The sequence below is a fragment of the Coregonus clupeaformis genome, chromosome 21 (assembly GCF_020615455.1).
Source record: "Coregonus clupeaformis isolate EN_2021a chromosome 21, ASM2061545v1, whole genome shotgun sequence".
Taxonomy (NCBI): domain Eukaryota; kingdom Metazoa; phylum Chordata; class Actinopteri; order Salmoniformes; family Salmonidae; genus Coregonus; species Coregonus clupeaformis.
In genome coordinates, this window is record NC_059212.1 from 39,966,672 (window position 1) to 39,989,322 (window position 22,651).

Consider the following 22,651-nt stretch of genomic DNA (forward strand, 5'->3'; position numbering starts at 1 on the left):
TCCCCTTAAGAGGCATTAGAAGACAACTTACACTTGTGCCTTTTTTCAATGCTGAATTGAATGTAATTGAGAAAAGATGTCAATGTATTTTTTTCTCACAAACATCCTTTCTGAATTTAAAAGTAATCCAAGAAGTAATCTAGTTGCTCAAGTATCTGTAATCTGATTACAATATTTTTGCTGGTAAATTTAACTGATTAATTGTTTGTAATCAGATTACATGTAATCAGTTACTCTCCAACCCTGACTCCATTCCAGCTATTATTAAGAGCCGTTCTCTGCTCAGCAGCCTCCTGTGCTCTGTATCCAATCAGATGTGCATGTAAAAATGATGTCTATCCCTGTATCAAACCCGTGTGCTCCCACAGCTTTGCTACAGACTTTTTATGAGAATGTTTGATCAGTGATACATTGTAACCATTGTAACCACCGCATGAACAACCATGCCCATGGGCAGAAGCAGCATAGGCTACCAAACTTGGGTTATTCAAAAAATTACTAGATAGGCTAAAATAAGAAAAACATCAGTTTGTGTTATAATTAATAAAGTATACTGAACAAAAATATAAACGCAACATGCAAAGTGTTAGTCCCATGTTTCTTGAGCTGATATTAAAAGATCCCAGAAACTTTCCATAGCTTATTTCTCTCAAATTTTGGGCACAAATTTGTTTACATCCCTGTTAGTGAGCATTTCTCATTTTCCAAGATAATCCATCCACCTGACAGGTGTGGCATATCAAGAAGCTGATTAAACTGCATAATCATTACACAGGTGCACCTTGTACTGGGGACAATAAAAGGCCACTAAAATGTGCTGTTTTGTCACACAACACAATGCCACAGATGTCTCAAGTTTTGAAGGAGCGTGCAATTGGCATGCTGACTGCAAGAATGTCTACCCGAGCTGTTGCCAGAGAATTTAATGTTAATGTCTCTACCAAAAGCCGCCTCCAACTTCGTATTAGAGAATTTGGCATTATGTCCAACCGGCTTCACAACCGCAGACCACATGTATGGCGTTGTGTGGGTGAGCGGTTTGTTGATGTCAACGTTGTGAACAGAGTGCCCCATGGTGGTGGTGGGGTTATGGTATGGGCAGGCATAAGCTACGAACAACGAACACAATTGCATTTTATCTATGGCAATTTCAATGCACAGAGATACCGTGATGAGATCCTGAGGCCCGTTGTTGTGCCATTCATCCGCCGCCATCACCTCATGTTTCAGCATGATAATGCACTGCCCCATGTCGCAAGGATCTGTAAACAATTCCTGGAAGATTAAACTGTGCCTGTTCTTTCATTGCCTGCATACTCACCAGACATGTCACCCGTTGAGCATGTTTGGGATGCTCTAGATCGACGTGTACGACAGTGTGTTCCAGTTCCCGCCAATATTCAGCAACTAAGCACAGCCATTGAAGAGGAGTGGGACAACATTCCATAGGCCACAATCAACAGCCTGATCAACTCTATGCGAAGGAGATGTGTTGCGCTGCATGAGGCAAATGGTGGTGACACCAGATACTGACTGGTTTTCTGGTCCATGCCCCTAACGTTTTTTAAATATATTTGTAACCAACAGATGCATATCTGTATTCCCAGTCATATGAAATCCATAGATTAGGGCCTAATGAATTTATTTCAATTGACTGATTTCCATATATAAACTGTAACTCAGTAAAATCTTTGAAATTGTTGCATGTTGTGTTAATATTTTTGTTCAGTACATTTGAAAGGACTACACTGAAAATGGATAGTTCCATGCCATTGTTTGTTTTTTGACCCATTTTATTTAAAATAATTACAGTAAGGCACATAATTGTTACCCTGAAGTGATTTGATTATGAGATAAAAAAAAAAATGGATGTATTGGACCTTTAAGGAAAATGTTATATATTCTTACATTTTTTTAATGTTTAGCTCACATAATATAATTTAAAAGTATGCATTAAGGTGTCTGTAATAGCACATACAGTGCCTTCAGAAAGTATTCACAACCCTTGACTTTTCCACATTTTGTTGTGGCACAGACTGAATTTTAAATGGATTAAATTGAGATGTTGCGTCAATGGCCTACACACAATACCCCATAATGTCAAAGTGGAATTATGTTTTTCGAAATGTGTACTAATTAATTAAAAATGAAAAGCTGAAATGTCTTGAGTCAAGAAGTATTCAACCCCTTTCTTATGGCAATCCTAAAAAAGTTCAGGAGTACAAATGTGCTTAAAAAGTCACATAATAAGTTGCATGGACTCACTCTGTGTGCAATAATAGTGTTTAACATGATTTTTGAATGACTACCTCATCTCTGTACCCCACACATAAAATTATCTGTAAGATCCCTCGAGCAGTGAATTTCAAACACAGATTCAACTATAAAGACCTGAGAGGTTTTCCAATGCCTCGCAAAGAAGGGCACCCATTGGTAGATGGGTAAAAATAAAAAAGCAGACATTGAATATCCCTTTCAGCATGGTTAAGTTATTAATTACACTTTGGATGGTGTATCAATAAACCCAGTCACTACAAGATGCAGGCGTCCTTCCTAACTCAGTCGCCGGAGAGGAAGGAAACTGCTCAGGGATTTCACCATGAGGCCAATGGTGACTTTAAAACAGTCACAGAGTTGAATGGCTGTGACAGGAGAAAAGTGAGGATGGATCAACAACATTGTAGTTACTCCTCAATATTAACCTAATTGACAGAGAAAAGAAGGAAGCCTGTACAGAATACAAATATTCCAAAACATGCAACTTGTTAGCAACAAGGCACTAAAGTAATAATGCAAAAAATGTGGCTAAGCAATTCACTTTTTGTCCTGAATACAAAGAGTTATGTTTGGGGCAAAGCCAATACAACACATTATTGACTCAAGACATTTCAGTTTTTCATTTGTAATTAATTTGTAAACATTCATAAAAACATAATTCCACTTCGACATTATGGGGCGTGTAGGCCAGTGACACAAAATCTCAATTTAATCAATTTAAAATTCAGTCTGTAACGCAACACAATGTGAAAAAAGTAAAGGGTATGAATACTTTCTGAAGGCTCTGTGTCATTGGGTCCTACATTTCAGCACTGCAAGACAGGGCTCATTCATTACTGTATTACAAGAAAGTAGCTACCAGAATGACCACTAGCGACAAAGCCCGCACCAGTGACAAAGCCCGCTATTTGGTGAATTCATTCACCTGTTCACAAATGTTACTCCATTTTCCCCCCACTACAGGTAATGAATTGAATGAAAAATGTGCATTTGTCTTTTTCTCTCACTTTGTGACATCAGGGCTGGCAACATTTTTCCACCCAAACAAACAGGGGTTCCAGTGACACATTGTTGACAGAGCAACTGGCCCTTTCTGTTGCTCCTCCGCGGCGTGCTCTGTAACCCACACCCTACTCAATTATTGACATAAGCAATCTCATTAGGTTTAATAGAGTGGACTCATCAGAGCACTAGAGAGAGGGCGAGTGACAGAGAGAGAGCCTTTAGTTTTTTCCCTGTCCTGCTGTGTGCCATTGTGTCTGTTGTTGTTCCATACTTGCAGTTGTCTGTGTGTCTGTCTTTGTGTGCAATAGAGATAATTTGGCAGGGCGGTACATGTAGTATGAATACAGACAGAGACAGTACCAGCTAGGTTACTACCCACACAATTGGCAAACAGTTGGTGTTCAAAGTTCACAGGCTGGTCCTAGAAGATGAGACACCTCATGATAACAGCAGCGGCAGCCAGGGCATTGAATAGTAGCCCAAGGCGAGACCAGAAATAACCCTGTTAAGACGCTGTGCCCTCCAGTTGAAGTTTAGCCTCTGTGGTTGGCCCCTCTGTCTTGTTACCTTTGAGGAAGGGACTTTCCCAGAGGATAGTTGTTGAATTCCTTCCTTGAAGGTATCCTACTGGGCACAGATGTCAGTTCAAGGTCTAGTTTTGATTTATGTTTGATTGAGTTGTCAAATAACATGAATTCAAAGTGAACTCAACCGAAATGTTAACTAGTTTGAACTAGTTGAGAACGGCAATTGGCTAATGGCTAACTAGCTACGTCACTGGCGAACTAACTACAAAAATGCTGTCATTGAAGTCATTTCTGTGATAGGTGGTCAGAGTCAGTGTTGCCAACTTTGTGACTTTGTCGCGATACAGTGCCTTCAGAAAGTATTCATACCTCTTGACTTATTCCACATTTTGTTGTTACAGCCTGAATTCAAAATAGATTAAATCTGGGGGTTCTCACCCATCTACACACAATACCCCATAATGACAAAGTGAAAACAAGTTTTTAGAAATCTATTGAAAATAAAGTACAGAAATATCTAATTTACATAATTATTCACACCCCTGAGTCAATACTTTGTAGAAGCACCTTTGGCAGCTATTACAGCTGTGAGTCTCGCTGGGTACGTCTCTAAGAGCTTTCCACACCTGGATTGTGCAACATTTGCCCATTATTATTTTCAAAATTCTTCAAGCGCTTTCAAATAGGTTGTTGATCATTGCTAGACAACCATTTTCAGGTCGTGCCAAAGTATTGACTCAGGTGTGAATACTTATGTAAATTATATATGTCTGTATTTAATTTTCAATAGATTTCTAAAAACTTGTTTTCACTTTGTCATTATGGGGTATTGTGTGTAGATGGGTGAAAAACCCCAGATGTAATCTATTTTGAATTCAGGCTGTAACAACAAAATGTGGAATAAGTCAAGAGGTATGACATTTAAGTCAAAACTTGGCCACTCAGCAACATTCACTGTCTTCTTGGTATGCAACTCCAGTATATATTTGGCCTTGTGTTTTATTGTCATGCTGAAAGGTGAATTCATCTCCCAGTGTCTGGTGGAAAGCAGACTGAACCAGGATTTCATCTAGGATTTTGCCTGTACTCCATTCTATTAATTATTTATCTGGAAAAACTCCCCAGTCCTTAACAATTACATTTACATTTTAGTCATTTGGCAGACGCTCTTATCCAGAGCGACTTACAGTTAGTGAGTGCATACATTTTTCATACTGGCTCCCCGTTGGAATCAAACCCACAACCCTGGCGTTGCAAGTGCCATGCTCTACCAACTGAGCTACAGGAGGCCCATAACATGACGCAGCCACCACTATGCTTGAAAATATGGAAAGTGGTACTCAGTAATGTGTTGTATTGGATTTGCCCCAAACATAACACTTTGTATTCAGGACAAAAAGTTTATAGTGTCACCAAATGTTTTGCAGTATTACTTTAGTGCCTTGTTGTAAACAGAATGCATGTTTTGAAATATTTTTATTCTGTACAGGCTTCCTTCTTTTCACTCTCTTAATTAGGTTAGTATTGTGGAGTAACTACAATGTTGTTGATCCATCCTCAGTGTTCTCCTATCACAGCCATTCAACTCTGTAACTGTTTTAAAGTCACTATTGGCTTCATGATGAAATCCCTGAGCGGTTTCCTTCCTCTCGCGCAACTGAGTTAGGAAGGACCCCTGTATCTTTGTAGTGACTGGGTGTATTGATACACCATCCAAAGTGTAATTAATAACTTCACCATGCTCAAAGGGATATTCAATGTCTGGTAAAAAAAGAAAAAGAAAATACATCTACCAATAGGCGCCCTTCTTTGCGAGGCATTGGACAACCTCTCTGGTCTTTGTGGTTGAATCTGTGTTTGAAATTCACTGCTCGACTCAGGAACCTTACAGATAATTGTATGTGTTGGGTACAGAGATGAGGTAGTCATTCAAAAATCACTATTATTGCACACAGAGTAAGTCCATGTAACTTATTATGTGACTTGTTAAGCAATTTATTACCCTTGAACTTATTTAGGCTTGCCATAACAAAGGGGTTGAATACTTATTGACTAAAGAAATTTCAGCTTTTCATTTTTTATTAATTAGTTGTTGTTTTTTTAATCGAAAAACATCATTCCACTTTGACATTATGGGGTATTGTGTGTGACAAAAAAATCTAAATTTAATCTGTTTAGAATTCAGTCTGTGCCACAACATAATGTGGAAAAAGTCACAGGGTGTTAATACTTTCTGAAGGCACTGTATCTAGCTAATTTTCAGACCCCTCTAGCGACCAAAAGCAGAAACATGAGGCCAGAATGTAGTGATAGACAACAGATTTTTTTGGTGGCTTGTATTATGGTTCTCTTTAAAGCATCTGTTCCGTATCTCACTATCACTTCAGGATACATCCCTAGCGTAGTCGGCAGAAGCTCTTATTCCATTAGGCCAGCCATTATTGGCTGGATGTCGAGACGGATGCGTCAGGGGAGGGAGGTCCCTCCTACCTTATAAAATGCACGACACAGCATCTCTGAGTCATAGGCCCCGTGTAGCTCAGTTGGTAGAGCATGGCGTTTGCAACGCCAGGGTTGTGGGTTTGATTCCCACGGGGGGCCAGTATGAAAAAAATAATGTATGCACTCACTAACTGTAAGTTGCTCTGGATAAGAGCGTCTGCTAAATGACTAAAATGTAAATTCAAACACCTCTTCTCGCTTTTCACTGAGAAAGCGTACTTCTCAAGTCTCGACAGGACTGCCGCTGCGGGTGCTTAGCTAAATCAAAGATACTAGTAACTAACTCAAGATATCTCATAGCTGTCGTTTCCAATGGGAGCAAATTAAACATAGTGGACAGAACAAGCAAGGAGGTGGGCAGAGCCAAGCACAAGCTAGCGAGGTCCTATTGGCGTATTTTTCAGATGTATTTGCATATTTCCGTTAGCGAACGCCTTCTGTGTGAAGTGCAATAACTCAATTCACCCTTGCAGTCCTAAACAACAAATTTTTTTGAAACTTTGGCAAAGGTCAAGTCTGCAAGAATTAGTGCACTCTGTTCGTAGCAGATTTTAGTTTTGGAAACAGAAAACTCTATTGACATCGAATGTTTAATCGATTAGAACATTTGCAGAATGTTGGCCAAGTTTCATCTAGCTTCAACTTCTCCCACTTCCCGCCACTGGACTTCCTCTCATCACCATATTTGGTGGTGTGAGGAAGTTCTAAACAGATGCTTCAGATTTATACATCCTGTGAGACATCTGTCTCCTCCTTCTATCTGTCCACAGACTTGAGCTATCAACTCAGTCGCCGGGCACTAACTCTACTGGACTGTGCGGTGGTGTTAACTTCTCCCTTCTCTTCATCATAGAACATTTTTGATTTTTTGAGAAAATAAACAAATATAGATGTGACACAGACAACTCGTTGTACACCTAGTGGTCTCCAAACAGTAGTCCTTATCAAGCCTAGATAGCCACCACGGAGTTGGTCTACCTGCTGCAGAGTATGATTTTTTGACTGCATTGGTAATCCAATGTGCCAGTCTCCGCTTCGAGACAGCGCACCCTTTGGTGTTCTCCCCATAGCACACAAAAAGCTGTTCTGTTTGATGAACAGTTCTTGTTGCAGCAAGATAGGCACTCAATGCCCTATCCGGGCAAAGTGTATGCAACTCACGCCTCTCCTGTGAGGAGTGGGGAGGCAGGTGAAATGCCGTTATGATTAAGGGCTGGTTAGCATGTGATGATGAAAGCACCTTTGGTTAGAATGCTGGATTTGACCGAAGCACTGCCATAGAACCGTCTTCTGCTAAAGTGAGGCATTAAGGATGGGTAGAAAGCGCATGTAAATCTCTAACACACTTGGCTGAAACTATAGCTAGTAGAAAGGCAGTCTTGACTGAGAGCTCACACATACAGTGCCTTCAGAAAGTATTCACACCCCATGAACTTTAGCACATTTTGTTGTGTTACAGCCTGAAATTAAAATGGATTAAATGTAGTTTATTTTGTCACTGGCCTACACACAATACCCCATAATGTCAAAGTAGAATTATGTTTTTTGATTTTGTTTTACAAATTAATAAAAATTGCAAAGTTGAAATGTCTTGAGTCAATAAGTATTCAAACAGTTGTTATGGCAAGCCTATCAGGAGTAAAAAGTAGCTTAACAAGTCACATATTGAGTTGTATGGACTCACTCTGTCTGCAATAATAGTGTTTAACATGATTTTTAATGACTACCTCATCTCTGTACCCCACACAATTATCTGTAAAGTCCATCAGTCGAGCAGTGAATTTCAAACACAGATTCAACCACAGGGAGGTTTTCCAATGCTTCGCAAAGAAGGGTACCTATTGTTAGATGGGTAAAAAAATACTTTGGATGGTGTATCAAACCCAGTCATTACAAAGATACAGGTGTCCTTCCTAACTCAGTTGCCCAAGAGGAAGGAAACTGCTCATGGATATCAGCATGAGGCCAATGGTGACTTTAAAGCAGTTATAAAGTTGAATGGCTGAGATAGGAAAAAACTGAGGATGGATCAACAGCATTTTAGTTACTCCATAACACTAACTTAATTGATGGAGTGAAAAGAAGAAAGCCTGTACAGAATAAAAAAATATGTGGCAAAGCAATTAACTTTTTGTCCTGAATACAAAGTGTTATGTTTGGGACATATCCAATAAGGCACATTACTGAGTACCACTTTCCATATTTTCAAGCATAGTGGTGGCTGCATCATGTTATGGGTATTTTATTTATTTTTTATTTTACTAGGCAAGTCAGTTAAGAACAAATTCTTATTTACAATGGCAGCCTACACCGGCCAAACCCGGACGATGCTGGGCCAATTGTGCGCCGCCCTGTGGGACTCCCAATCACGGCCGGTTGTGATACAGCCTGGAATTGAACCAGGGGGTCTGTAGTGACGCCTCAAGCACTGAAATGCAGTGCCTTAGACAACATCATGCTGTGGGGATGTTTTTCAGCGGCAGGGATTGAGAGACTAGTCAGGGTTTGAAGGAAAGATGGACGGAGCAAAGTACAGAGAGATCCTTGATGAAAACCTGCACCAGAGCGCTCAGGACCTCAGACTGGGGCAAAGGTTCACCTTCCAACAGGACAACGACCCTAAGCACACAGCCAAGACAATGCAGGAGTGGCTTCGGAACAAGTCTCTGAATGTCCTTGAGTGGCCCAGCCAGAGCCCGGAATTGAACCCGATCTAACATCTCTGGAGAGACCTGAAAATAGCTGTGCAGCGATGCTCCCCTTCCAACCTGGCAGAGCTTGAGAGGATCTGTAGAGAAGAATGGAAGAAACTCCCCAAATACAGGTGTGCCAAGGTTGTAGCGTCATACCCAAGAAGGATTGAGTCTAATATATTATAAAAATAAAGCAAACTGGATGGAATATGGAGGAAAATGCACCAATTTCTTAAAAATCTTCAACATAGGAATGCTACCAAAAAAGAATTTACTGAAACTGGTTACAATGATGGAGTCACCCACGATTCACCAAATTATATTTTGAAGGAGGAAACAAAGTACTTTAAGCATATGTTTCCGTTTCAGTCGCCTCCATCTCCTCTAACTGAAGCTAATTGTAGAGATTTTGTTTCTATTGATAATGTAAAATTAACAGCCATACAGAAAGACTCATGTGATGGTGAAATTACAGAGGAGGAACTTCTGGATGCAATTAAAGATTTTAAGTCCGGGAAAACTCCAGGGTTGGATGGCATACCAGTCGAGGTATACCAAACCTTTTTTGATATACTCAGAGGACCGTTATTAGCATGTTTTAACCACTCCTATGTAAATGGTAGATTATCAGACACTCAAGAAGAAGGTCTGATTTCATTATTACTGAAACAGGATACAAGTGGAAAATATAAAGATCCACTCCATTTAAAAAATTGGAGGCCCCTTACACTTCAGTGTTGTGATGCAAAAATTCTAGCAAAATGTATAGCGCATAGAATTAAAAAGGTATTGTTGGACATTATTCATTCTAATCAGACAGGTTTTTTACATGGAATATACATTTTAGATAATATAAGGCAAGTACTGGAAACAACAGAACACTATGAAAAATCTGGGAAACCAGGCCTGGTATTCATAGCAGACTTCGAAAAGGCATTTGATAAAGTATGACTGGGGTTTATATATAAATGCCTGGAGCATTTCAATTTTGGAAAATCTCTTATAAAATGGGTTAAAATCATGTATAGTAACCCTAGGTGTAAAATAGTAAATAATGGCTATTTCTCAGAAATTTTTAAACTGTCAAGAGGAGTAAAACAAGGTTGTCCACTATCGGCATATCTATTTATTATGGCCATCAAGATGTTAGCTATTAAAATCAGATCCAACAATAATATAAAGGGATTAGAAATCCAGGGCTTAAAAACAAAGATGTCATTGTACGCTGATGATTCATGTTTTCTTTTAAATCCACAACTTGAATCCCTCCACAGCCTCATAGAGGATCTAGATACATTTTCTAACCTCTCTGGATTACAACCAAATTATGATAAATGTACTATATTACGTATTGGATCACTGAAAAATACAATTTTAACATTACCATGTAGTTTACCAATAAAATGGTCTGATGGTGATGTGGATGTACTCGGAATACATATCCCAAATTAAATAAATGATCTCACTCCAATAAATGTTAATAGAAAGTTAGCAAAGATAGATAATATCTTGCTACCATGGAAAGGTAAATACCTGTCAATTTGTGGAAAATTCACCCTGATTAACTCTATAGAATTATCCCAGGTTAACTATTTGCTTATGGTCTTGCCTACGTCTAGCGAACAGTTTTTTAAATTATATATCCATTTTATTTGGAACGGCAAGCCAGACAAAATTAAATGGGCCTATTTATATAATGAATATGAATTCAGAGGACACAAATTATTAAATATTAAAGCATTAGACCTATCACTAAAAGCTTCAGTCATACAAAAGTTATACTTAAATCCTAACTGGTTCTCTAGCAAATTAGTAAGATTGTCTCGCCCAATGTTCAAGAATCGCCTTTTTCCCTTTATTCAGATTACATCATCTCACTTTCAGTTATTTGAAAAGGAAATCATCTCCAAAATATCACTATTTCTAAAACAAGCCATAGAAAGTTGGTTGCAATTTCGATTTAATCCTCCAGAAACGACAGAACAAATAATGCAACAAATATTGTGGTTAAACTCAAATATACTAATTGATCAAAAAAAAGGTATCATCTTCGTAAATGATATCATCGGTAGGACTGGTGGAGTTATGTCACACATGCAGCTAACAAAAACATATGGAAGTGTCTGCTCTACCCAAAATTACAACCAAATAATTGCAGCATTACTGCAAAAATGGAAGAGGAAAGTGGAAGGGGTAAAAAGTAAGGAACTTGTCTGTCGGCCTTGCATTAAAGAACATCATTGGTTAAGGAAAACTGTGATAAATAAAAAAGTATATCAGTTTCATTTATGGACACAAAGGATTGACAGCCGTCCCTTATAGATTGCAAAATAGTTGGGAAGAGATTTTTGACATACCAATCCCATTGCATAGTGTTTATGAACTGATACGCAAAACAACGCCGGATTCAAAACTTAGAATTGTTCAATTTAAATTATTATATAAAATTCTTGCTACCAATAGAATGTTATTTATATGAGGGATACAACTTCCCAGCTCTGTAGATTTTGCTGCGAAGAGACAGAATCATTAGCTCATTTGTTTTGGTACTGTCCATTTGTAGCTTGTTTTTGGACACAGGTCCAGGAATGGCTAAAGGATTGCAATATTTACCTGGAGCTAACCTTGCAGATAGCATTACTGGGTGATCTGAAAAGTCATAGTCAATTGATCAACAATATAATAATACTTTTAGCAAAAATGTTTATTTTCAATTCACAATCTGTAGAAACAATGAGAATAGAAAGGTTCAGAACTTTTGTAAAACATCACAGTACAGTTGATGAATATATGGCAAATAGAAATCCAATATGGATGGTGTTAATAGATAGATGGGTGGTGTTGAATGGAGTTGAAGGATGGGACTAATAACAACTGACAACAGCTAATAACAACAAGATAACTAATAATGTAAGCATACTGTGTCCATAATAAATATATAGGTTATAGGTTGAGAGCTTTTGTGAAAGAGCACAGTTAGAAAGATATGGCATATAGAAGCAAACCGGACGGACATCATAAAAATGATCGGAGAGGTTGAGGGTAGAGGAAGTTCAGGAGTAAAAACAAACAAAATAGAATTATTGTAAAATTGACTGTGTCCATAAAGTGTATATAGTGTGTATAAGATGGAAGTAGAGGCCTAAGCATTGTTGTTCACTAGTTTTCTCCAATTAGGGAAGGGGTGGTGGGGTTGAAAAAAAGAATATGCACTCACTAACTGTAAGTTGCTCTGGATAAGAGTGTCTGCTAAATGACTAAAATGGAAAATGGTAGGGTAATAAAGGGAAATATAGTTTTTTTTAAGGATATGTGTATATATAACCTCCCGAGTGACGCAGTGGTCTAAGGCACTGCATCGCAGTGCTAGCTGTGCCACTAGAGATCCTGGTTCGAATCCAGGCTCTGCTGTAGCCGGCCGCAACCGGGAGACCAATGGGGCGGCGCACAATTGGCCTAGCGTCGTCCAGGGTAGGGGAGGGATTGGCTGGCAGGGAGGTAGAGCATGGTGTTTGCAACGCCAGGGTTGTGGGTTTGATTCCCATGGGGGCCAGTATGAAAATAAAAAAGAATAATGTATGCACTAACTGTAAGTCGCTCTGGATAAGAGCGTCTGCTAAATGACGTTAAATGTAAAATATATATGTAAGTATGTGTGTATATATATACAGTGAGGGAAAAAAGTATTTGATCCCCTGCTGATTTTGTACGTTTGCCCACTGACAAAGAAATGATCAGTCTATAATTTTAATGGTAGGTTTATCTGAACAGTGAGAGACAGAATAACAACAACAAAAATCCAGAAAAACGCATGTCAAAAATGTTATAAATTGATTTGCATTTCAATGAGGGAAATAAGTATTTGACCCCCTCTCAATCAGAAAGATTTCTGGCTCCCAGGTGTCTTTTATACAGGTAACAAACTGAGATTAGGAGCACACTCTTAAAGGGAGTGCTCCTAATCTCAGCGTGTTACCTGTATAAAAGACACCTGTCCACAGAAGCAATCAATCAATCAGATTCCAAACTCTCCACCATGGCCAAGACCAAAGAGCTCTCCAAGGATGTCAGGGACAAGATTGTAGACCTACACAAGGCTGGAATGGGCTACAAGACCATCGCCAAGCAGCTTGGTGAGAAGGTGACAACAGTTGGTGCGATTATTCGCAAATGGAAGAAACACAAAATAACTGTCAATCTCCCTCGGCCTGGGGCTCCATGCAAGATCTCACCTCGTGGAGTTGCAATGATCATGAGAACGGTGAGGAATCAGCCCAGAAATACACGGGAGGATCTTGTCAATGATCTCAAGGCAGCTGGGACCATAGTCACCAAGAAAACAATTGGTAACACACTACGCCGTGAAGGACTGAATTCCTGCAGCGCCCGCAGGGTCCCCCTGCTCAAGAAAGCACATATACAGGGCCGTCTGAAGTTTGCCAATGAACATCTGATTGATTCAGAGGAGAACTGGGTGAAAGTGTTGTGGTCAGATGAGACCAAAATCGAGCTCTTTGGCATCAACTCAACTCACCGTGTTAGGAGGAGGAGGAATGCTGCCTATGACCCCAATAACACCATCCCCACCGTCAAACATGGAGGTGGAAACATTATGCTTTGGGGGTGTTTTTCTGCTAAGGGGACAGGACAACTTCACTGCATCAAAGGGATGATGGACGTGGCCGTGTACCGTCAAATCTTGGGTGAGAACCTCCTTCCCTCAGCCAGGGCATTGAAAATGGGTATTGGATGGATATTCCAGCATGACAATGACCCAAAACACACGGCCAAGGCAACAAAGGAGTGGCTCAAGAAGAAACACTTTAAGGTCCTGGAGTGGCCTAGCCAGTCTCCAGACCTTAATCCCATAGAAAATCTGTGGAGGGAGCTGAAGGTTCGAGTTGCCAAACGTCAGCCTCAAAACCTTAATGACTTGGAGAAGATCTGCAAAGAGGAGTTGGACAAAATCCCTCCTGAGATATGTGCAAACCTGGTGGCCAACTACAAGAAAGATCTGACCTCTGTGATTGCCAACAAAGGTTTTGCCACCAAGTACTAAGTCATGTTTTGCAGAGGGGTCAAATACTTATTTCCCTCATTAAAATGCAAATCAATTCATAACATTTTTTACATGCGTCTTTCTGGATTTTTTTGTTGTTATTCTGTCTCTCACTGTTCAAATAAACCTACCATTAAAATTATAGACTGATCATGTATTTGTCAGTGGGCAAACTTACAAAATCAGCAGGGGATAAAATACTTTTTTCCCTCACTGTATATATATATATATATATATATATATATATATATATATATATATATTTGCGAGAGAAAAAAAACATATGGGGGATTGGAAGTGATACAGACAATTACATTGATGGAAGTTACAATCTATCTGCAATATTAAAGCTTATCTACCCCCTAAAAAATAAATAAAATAAAAGAAGATTCAAGGCTGTAATCGCTGCTTCAACAAAGTACGGAGTAATGGGTCTGAATACTTATGTAAATGTGATATTTCCGTTGTTTTTTTAAAAATACATTAGCAAAAATAAAATAAAAACAGTTTTTGCTTTGTCATTATGGGGTATTGTGTGTAGATTGATGAGGGGAAAAACAATTGAATCAATTTTAGAATAAGGCTGTAACGTAACAAAATGTGGAAAAGGTTAAGGGGTCTGAATACTTTCCGAAGGCACTGTATGCAAATTGATTATTTTCTGTATTTCATTTTCAAGAAATCTGCACAAAATATATACAAACATGGTTTCCCTTTGTCATTATGGGGTATTGTGTGTGGATGGGTGAGAAAAAAACACAAATGTAATCTATTTTGAATTCAAGCTGTGAAACAACAAAATGTGGAATAAGTCAAGAGGTATGAATACTTTGTGAAGGCACTGTAGCTCAGGTGAAGACGAGGCTCAAATGGTGGGCTCAGAAGTGATCGTAGGTCAACATCTAACTCCCATGAGGGGTACTGAAGGAGCCTTGGGCTGCACCTTTTAACGAATTACGATACTAGAGGGTGTGCCCCTGGTGATGCACCCGCAATCTGCCATTTACACTTTCAATGTAGATGGGGACTTTCCTGCAGCTCCTGGAGGAAAGTAAAAATGACAGAAATTGGGCAGGAAGACAACATTTCTGCATGGTCGACACACCACTTCCTGAACACATTCCACTTGTAGGAATACAGGGTTCGCATAGAGCAGGTATAATCAACTAGATTCAGCCGCAGGCCGATTCTTTCTTGAGCGGATGATTGGGGTGCCGGAACATAATTACAAATCATTTGTAGACTGCAAATTGACTGCAAGAATCCCAAACAGATGTGACTAAAACAATAATTTCAAACATTGCTTACATTTTTATATACTGAACAAAAATATAAACGCAACATGCAACAATTTCAATGATTTTACTGAGTTACAGTACATATAAGGAAATCAGTCAATTTAAATACATTCATTAGGTCCTAATCTATGGATTTCACATGACTGGGCAGGGGTGCAGCCATGGGTGGGCCTGGGGAGCCAGGCCCAGCCAATAAGAATGAGTTTTTCCCCACAAAAGGGATTTATTACAGACAGAAATACTCCTCAGTTTCATCAGCTGTCCGGGTTGCTGGTCTCAGATGATCCTGCAGGTAAAGAAGCCGAATGTGGAGGTCCTGGGCTGGCATGGTTACAAGTGGTCTGCGTTTGTGAGGCTGGTTGGACGTACTGCCAAATTCTCTAAAACGACGTTGGAGGAGGCTTATGGAAGAGAAATGATCCTTGACTTCGGCGATGTCATGTACAAAATAGCCTCCAACACTCTACTCAGCAAATTAGATGTAGTCTATCACAGTGCCATCCGTTTTGTCACCAAAGCCCCATTTACTACCCACCATTGTGACCTGTACGCTCTTGTTGGCTGGCCCTCACTACATATTCGTCACCAATCCCACTGGCTCCAGGTCATCTATAAATCACTGCTAGGCAATTCCCCGTCTTATCTTAGCTCACTGGTCACCAAAGCAACACCCTCCCGTAGTCTGCGCTCCAGCAGGTATATCTCACTGGTCATCCCCAAAGCCAACACCTCCTTTGGCCGCCATTCCTTCCAGTTCTCTGCTGCCAATGACTGGAACGAACTGCAAAAATCTCTGAAGCTGGAGACTCTTATCTCCCTCTCTGACTTTAGGTGTCAGTTGTCAGAGCAGCTTACTGATCACTGCACCTGTACACAGCCCATCTGTAATTAGCCCATCCAACTACCTCATCCCCATATTGTAATTTATTTTGCTAATTTGCACCCCAGTATCTCTCTTTGCACATCATCTTTTGCACATCTATCATTCCAGTGTTAATACGAAATTGTAACTATTTTGCACTATGGCCTATTTATTGCCTTACCTCCATAATTTACTACATTCGCACACACTGTATATATATTTTCTGTTGTATTTTTGACTTTATGTTTTGTTTACCCCATATGTAACTCTGTGTTGTTGTTTTTATCGCACTGCTTTGCTTTATCTTGGCCAGGTCGCAGTGGTAAATGAGAACTTGTTCTCAACTGGCTTACCTGGTTAAATAAAGGTGAAATAAAATAAAATAAATAAAAATTAAATTCTCTAGCAACATCTTTGGTGGACATTCCTGCAGCCAGCATAACAATTGCACGCTCCCTGAAAACTTGAGACATCTGTGGCATTGTGTTGTGTGACAAAACTGCACATTTTAGAGTGGCCTTTTATTGTCCCCCAGCACAAGGTGCACCTGTGTAATGATCATGCTGTTTAATCAGCTTCTTGATATGCCACACCTGTCAGGTTGATAGATTATATTGGCAAAGGAGAAATGCTCACTATCAGGGATGTAAACAAATTTGTGCACAACATTTGAGAGAAATAAGCATTTTGTGCGTATGGAACATTTATGGGATATTTTATTTTGGCTCATGAAACATGGGACAAACACTATACATGTTGCGTTTACATTTTTGTTCAGTATATATGTTCACATCTCTATTTTGCGTGGGAATACTTGGGAACAGATTCCTAAATTAGCTCCTGAGTGGCGCAGTGGTCTAAGGCACTGCATCGCAGTGCTAACTGCATCGCAGTGCTAACTGTGCTACTAGAGATCCTGGTTCGAATCCAGGCTCTGTCGCAGCCGGCCGCGACCGGGAGACTCATGGGCGGCGCACAATTGGCCCAGCGTCGTCCAGGGTAGGGGAGGGAATGGCCGGCAGGGATGTAGCTCAGTTGATAGAGCATGGCGTTTGCAATGCCAGGGTTGTGGGTTCGTTTCCCATGGGGGGCCAGTATAAAAAAATTAAAAAAATTAAAAAATGTATTCACTAACTGTAAGTCGCTCTGGATAAGAGCGTCTGCTAAATGACTAAAATGTAAATGTAATGTAAATTAAAATCAATTGTAGCTGATTTCCTGGTGTTTTTACAGTCTTTTATGTCCAACAATGAAAATATAAAATAAAAAATTTACGTTTTTATTTATTTATTATTTGCTCAGAAAACTTGGGGGGGGGGGGGAACAAGACCATCCTAGGGCCAAATTTGGAGGGCAATCCTGGAGGGCAATCCTGGAGCTACAAGGTAGTCACGTTCAGGGGCCACACCCAGAACTTCAGTATGCTGGGTTTGGGGTGCCAAAGCTTGCCGTTCACTTGTGACAGGTCCGCTCGAAGAGGGAGTTCCCATGGTTGAGAGCTGTACAAGGTCTGAAAACCAGTGATGCTGTGGCCATTGTGGAGCAACGAGTAGAACTGATGCGCTCTCGAGACTGATCTTCCTCAATACTTGAGGGAGCAAGGGAATTGGTGGAAGCGCATACAGCAGCCATCTGTGTGATAGGGCATCGACCCCGAGTGGGCCTGCTGGACCCTTTCTTGAGAACCAAATAGGACAATGGGTTGAGTCTTGCGATGCGAACAGACGGCGATGGCCCTTCGAATAGAGCCTAGATCATCTCCACTACTGTGGGATGTATCCTCCAGTCTGCTGCCTGATTCTCCACCCCTGGCAGGTGTATTTCTCTGAGGGATGTACGGTGCCTGTTTGCCCAAAGCAGTAGCTCACTTTCTACCTGGTGAAGTGCAATGATTTATATATACACTAGATGACTAATAAGGGGCGCTGTGTTGAAGATACCGTGTCTCCATCTTGACACTCCCCCAAGATTGTATAAAAAAATTGGGAAGCTATAGAAATGCATTTATTAATGTCTACATTCGTTTTTGCTACATGTATTATATTACAGACGTCTTAATGCATACTTTTTAATGATATTATGTGAGCTAAACATAAACATTTAAAATGAATGATTTAATAAAAATATTTTTGTTAATGTACAATTTTTTGAGATGACTAATGTTACTGTTCCCACTACAACAACAAAAATACTTAAATGAATGTAATTTTGTCCTTTAAACATTTAATTTAAATACTGTAGAATTCCAGTCATTCCTATGGAGGACTGCTCCTACTGGGGAGTGCCAATATGGCCGACCAGTCGCTTCAAAGCCTCTCAATGGCTTCAAAGCCTCTCAATGGCAAACACATAGCATCAGCAATCCAGGGTTTATATACATCATTGGTGCAGTGCCATTGACCTCAGTCCACCCTGGTGGTTGATGTGTGCAACCACGGTTGTCTTGTCTGTCCGTATGAGTACATGTTGTCCTCTCAGTACTGGGAGGAAGTGCTGGTGGGAAAGGTGAACCACGTTGAGCTCCAGTATGTTGATGTGAGCCGTTGTCCATGGTGCTGACCATACACCATGGAACACTGACTGGTTCAAGACTGCTCCCCATCACCCGTAGGGAGGGTTTTTGTGTTTGTCCCTTCTGGGACATAGATTGTGTCTGTTGTACCAGCGCTGTATTGGCCGCATGTGGAGCAAGCCCAATGGTACAACATGGACTGCAGCAGCTAGGAGTCCAAGGAGCCTCTGACCCTCTAGCACTGTCACCTGTTTTCTCAGTGTGAATGTTGAAAGACAATTGTCCTTCAAATAGAAGCTGTTTTTCAGCCTCTCTGTCCCAGCTTTGATGCACCTGTACTGACCTCGCCTTCTGGATGATAGCGGGGTGAACAGGCCGTAGCTCGGGTGGTTGATGTCCTTGATGATTTTTTTGGCCTTCCTGTGACATCGGGCGCTGTAGCTGTCCTGGAGGGCAGGTAGTTTGCCCCCGGTGATGCGTTGGGCAGACCCTCACCACCCTCTGGAGAGTCTTGCGGTTGCGGGAGGTGCAGTTGCCGTACCAGGCGGTGATACAGCCCGACAGGATGCTCTCAATTGTGCATCTGTAAAAGTTTGTGAGGGTTTTAGGTGCCAAGTCAAATTTCTTCAGCCTCCTGAGGTTGAAGAGGCGCTGTTGTGCCTTCTTCACCACACTGTCTGTGTGGTTGGACCATTTCAGATCATCAGTGGTGTGTACGCCAAGGAACTTGAAGCTTTCCACCTTCTCCACTGCGGTCCCGTCGATGTGGATAGGGGCGTGCTCCCTCTGCTGTTTCCTGAAGTCCATGATCAACTCCTTTGTTTTGTTGACGTTGAGTGAGAGGTTATTTTCCTGGCACCACTCTCCCAGGGCCCTCACCTCCTCCCTGTAGGCTGTCTCGTCATTGTTGGAAATCAGAACTACTACTGTTGTGTCATCTGCAAACTTGATGATTGAGTTGGAGGCGTGCATGGCCACGCAGTCATGGGTGAACAGGGAGTGCAGGAGGGGGCTGAGCATGCACACTTGTGGGGCCCCTGTGTTGAGGATCAGCAAAGTGGAGGTGTTGTTTCCTACCTTCACCACCTGGGGGCTAGCACTGTGCTTATGCACTTGGTGAAAGTGCGAGGGGCAAGCGAAAGGGCGAAGGGTAGAACGCAAAACTGAAAAACAAGTTTTTCTAAGGAAAATCTCATGTATTTTCTGTGTGCTGGTAGAATGGGGATATGAAAGGGTCCGTCTTTCAGGTCCACTGTGGTGAACCAATCACCTGGTTGTACTGACTGAAGGATGGTTTTGATTGGCAGAATTTTGAAGGGAACTGCTGAAAGATGATGATTCAGGCACCTTAGGTCCAGGATCGGACAGAGGCATTCGCCCTTTTTATGTTGTTGTGCTGGATCTACCTCTTCGATTGCATGCTTTTCCAGGAGCAAGGAGATTTCTGAGCAGAGTGTTTGAGTTTGAGCAGGGTTGTGAGCTGTTGTTTTCTAGACACCCCTGAAGCATGGGGGTCGCTGATAATATTGTATTGCATAGCCTTGTGTTAGTGTGCGTAACACCCATTTGTTGGCCGTTGACCTTTTCCAGCTGGAAAGGTGGTGCTCGAGGAAACGGTGATGCGCTAGATAGTTGGTCTCATCAGGATCGAGGCTCTGCGTGCTGTGGTGCAGAGGGGACGCGGCCTGCATATGGTGCACTTCTGCCTCTTGGGTGATGTTGCGATCCACATCTTCGGTAGGGCTGAGGGTGTCTGTTCCTCCAGTCCTGAGCAGCATTAGTGTGAACCTGGTTTCTTGGCATCCCAGTTGAGACCCTGGGATGGGAGTAATGGTTTGCTGGCTGATGCATTCTAGGCTTTGGAATGAGGCGCTGAAGCTTCATCTGTGCTTCTCTGTCCTCCTTAGACACTTGGAGGAGGTGGGCCACTACTGGGCCAAATGTCTGGCCAGGTGATATGGGTACACCTAGGAGTGGAACCTTCTCTTTGTCAGGGAGCTTGGACTGTGCTAACCATAGGTGGCGCCGTGCAACACACTGTGTTGCCAAATATTTCCCAATCATCTGAGCAAGTCTGTAATTGTAGACAGTTAATTAATGGTCTCAGTATCATAGTTTGCGGAGAGGGGTTCTTGCAGCTCCTTCTGTTAAAAGGCCAGTACCGCTGCTGAGTTGCTAAGCCTAGAGGCTGAACCAGTGATGTCATGTGTCCTGCGTAGGAAGCGATCAGATGCCCTGCATCGTTTGTTAGGCAGTTCTTGGTCTGAACTGTGACGGAGAGAAGCAGGCAGAACAAGCGAAGCAAATTATTTATCCATATGGGGGAAATGTCCAAAACCATTCTCATCAGCACCATATACTGTAGCTAAGCGAGTGCATATGCTTGGCAGGGGTTCTGTCATTTGGCGTGCTCCAAGTGCATTGGAGCTCACGCACAAAGTCTTTGAACAACAGGATGGATGTCTCAGTCTTTGAAGAACTGAATAAAACGTGGATGTGGACGCCATGGCAGTAGGTGTATGTTCCACGTTGAGGTTCCTGCTTGCCCCCTCAAAGATTTCAGACAAGGATATTTTCTGGTCGACCATCACTGCCAGGCCGGCAGACTGGGACTGGACGATGCTAGAGCTGTGGTACATAGCATCATCATCAGAGTGCTCATAGTCTGTGTCATAAGAGTCAGAGTGGGAGGCTTCGGATTCAACAACCATGCTCCGTTCAGAGGTAGGGGTTGGTTTGGTACCGGCGGGGGAAGCCTGGCCAGGATGTGCTCGAGGGCAGACTCAATGGTTGACATACGACTGTCCAGTGACTTAATCTCCTTGCACATCTCAGTGTTTCGAGACTTGTGTCCAGGCGAGGATGAACGATGGTGTTTATTGGGTGGTGGATCACGAAGGGAGTGAAACCCGTTTTTAGACCTGGAGCGATTGGAATGATCATTGATCTGTGTGGCAGACTCATCTGAAGAGAATCCGGAGGCTCCGCCCCCGAAGCACGCAAGTTGAGATTTCAATGCTCTTGGTTTGAATTTCTGACAGTGAGTGCAAGAGCTGCTACCCTGTGCAGCCATTTGAGCATGTTCAGCTCCCAGGCAAAGAACGCAAAGTGTGTGCTCATCTGAGGCTTGGAGTTGTTTTTCACACTGTTGACATGGGTGGAACGACATCCTGTGTACAGTACTGAATCAGTGTGCAAAGAATGGATTTTCACATAAGAGAAGTGTGTTCCAAGAAAAAAGTAACAAAAAATAGCTTTTGTTTTGGTGTGTTTCGATGTATGCTTCGATTGCCTCGGTATCGGCTTCAGAGGCTTTGAGAGAAAGTTATACTTATTATACTTATAAAGTTATACTGTCATGCTTCGGGGTCGAGACTCCCGCCAAAATATATATCAAGCTCCGGGCTTGAAACTCCTCCCTATTTGAAGCTATCTGACTGGCATTGTCAAGCGTAGACTGTCTGTCTCGGCGTTGGTGGACTCGGTCAAGTGAGGACCGGTAGCCTACAGGACCGCTGAGCTCCGTGATCACAGCAAAACTCCAAGATAGGGAGTGGTAATGCTGGATCAACGGACAGGTGTAGCAGTGAAGCAGAGACTTGCACGACACCACGGGTCAACAAGTGCCAACAACAGGTACAACAAGCTAACTAGCTACGGTAGCTATGTGTGGCTAATTTAGTTAGCTAGCTATGAGCTAACTTCTGAGGTAATGGGATAGACCCGAAGCTAGTGAACACACAAGGATGGAAATGCCCGACAAAAAGCAAAAAAGTTAGCTAGTATGGGCCGGCACAATAACGAGAGAGGGGGAGTAGATTAGATAAAAATCAACTACTCACGACACCTCCTCGAGTCGTTAAAGAATCATAATTCCTTAAGAAAGTAATCCGAAGAGGATTAATAGCAATCTCGT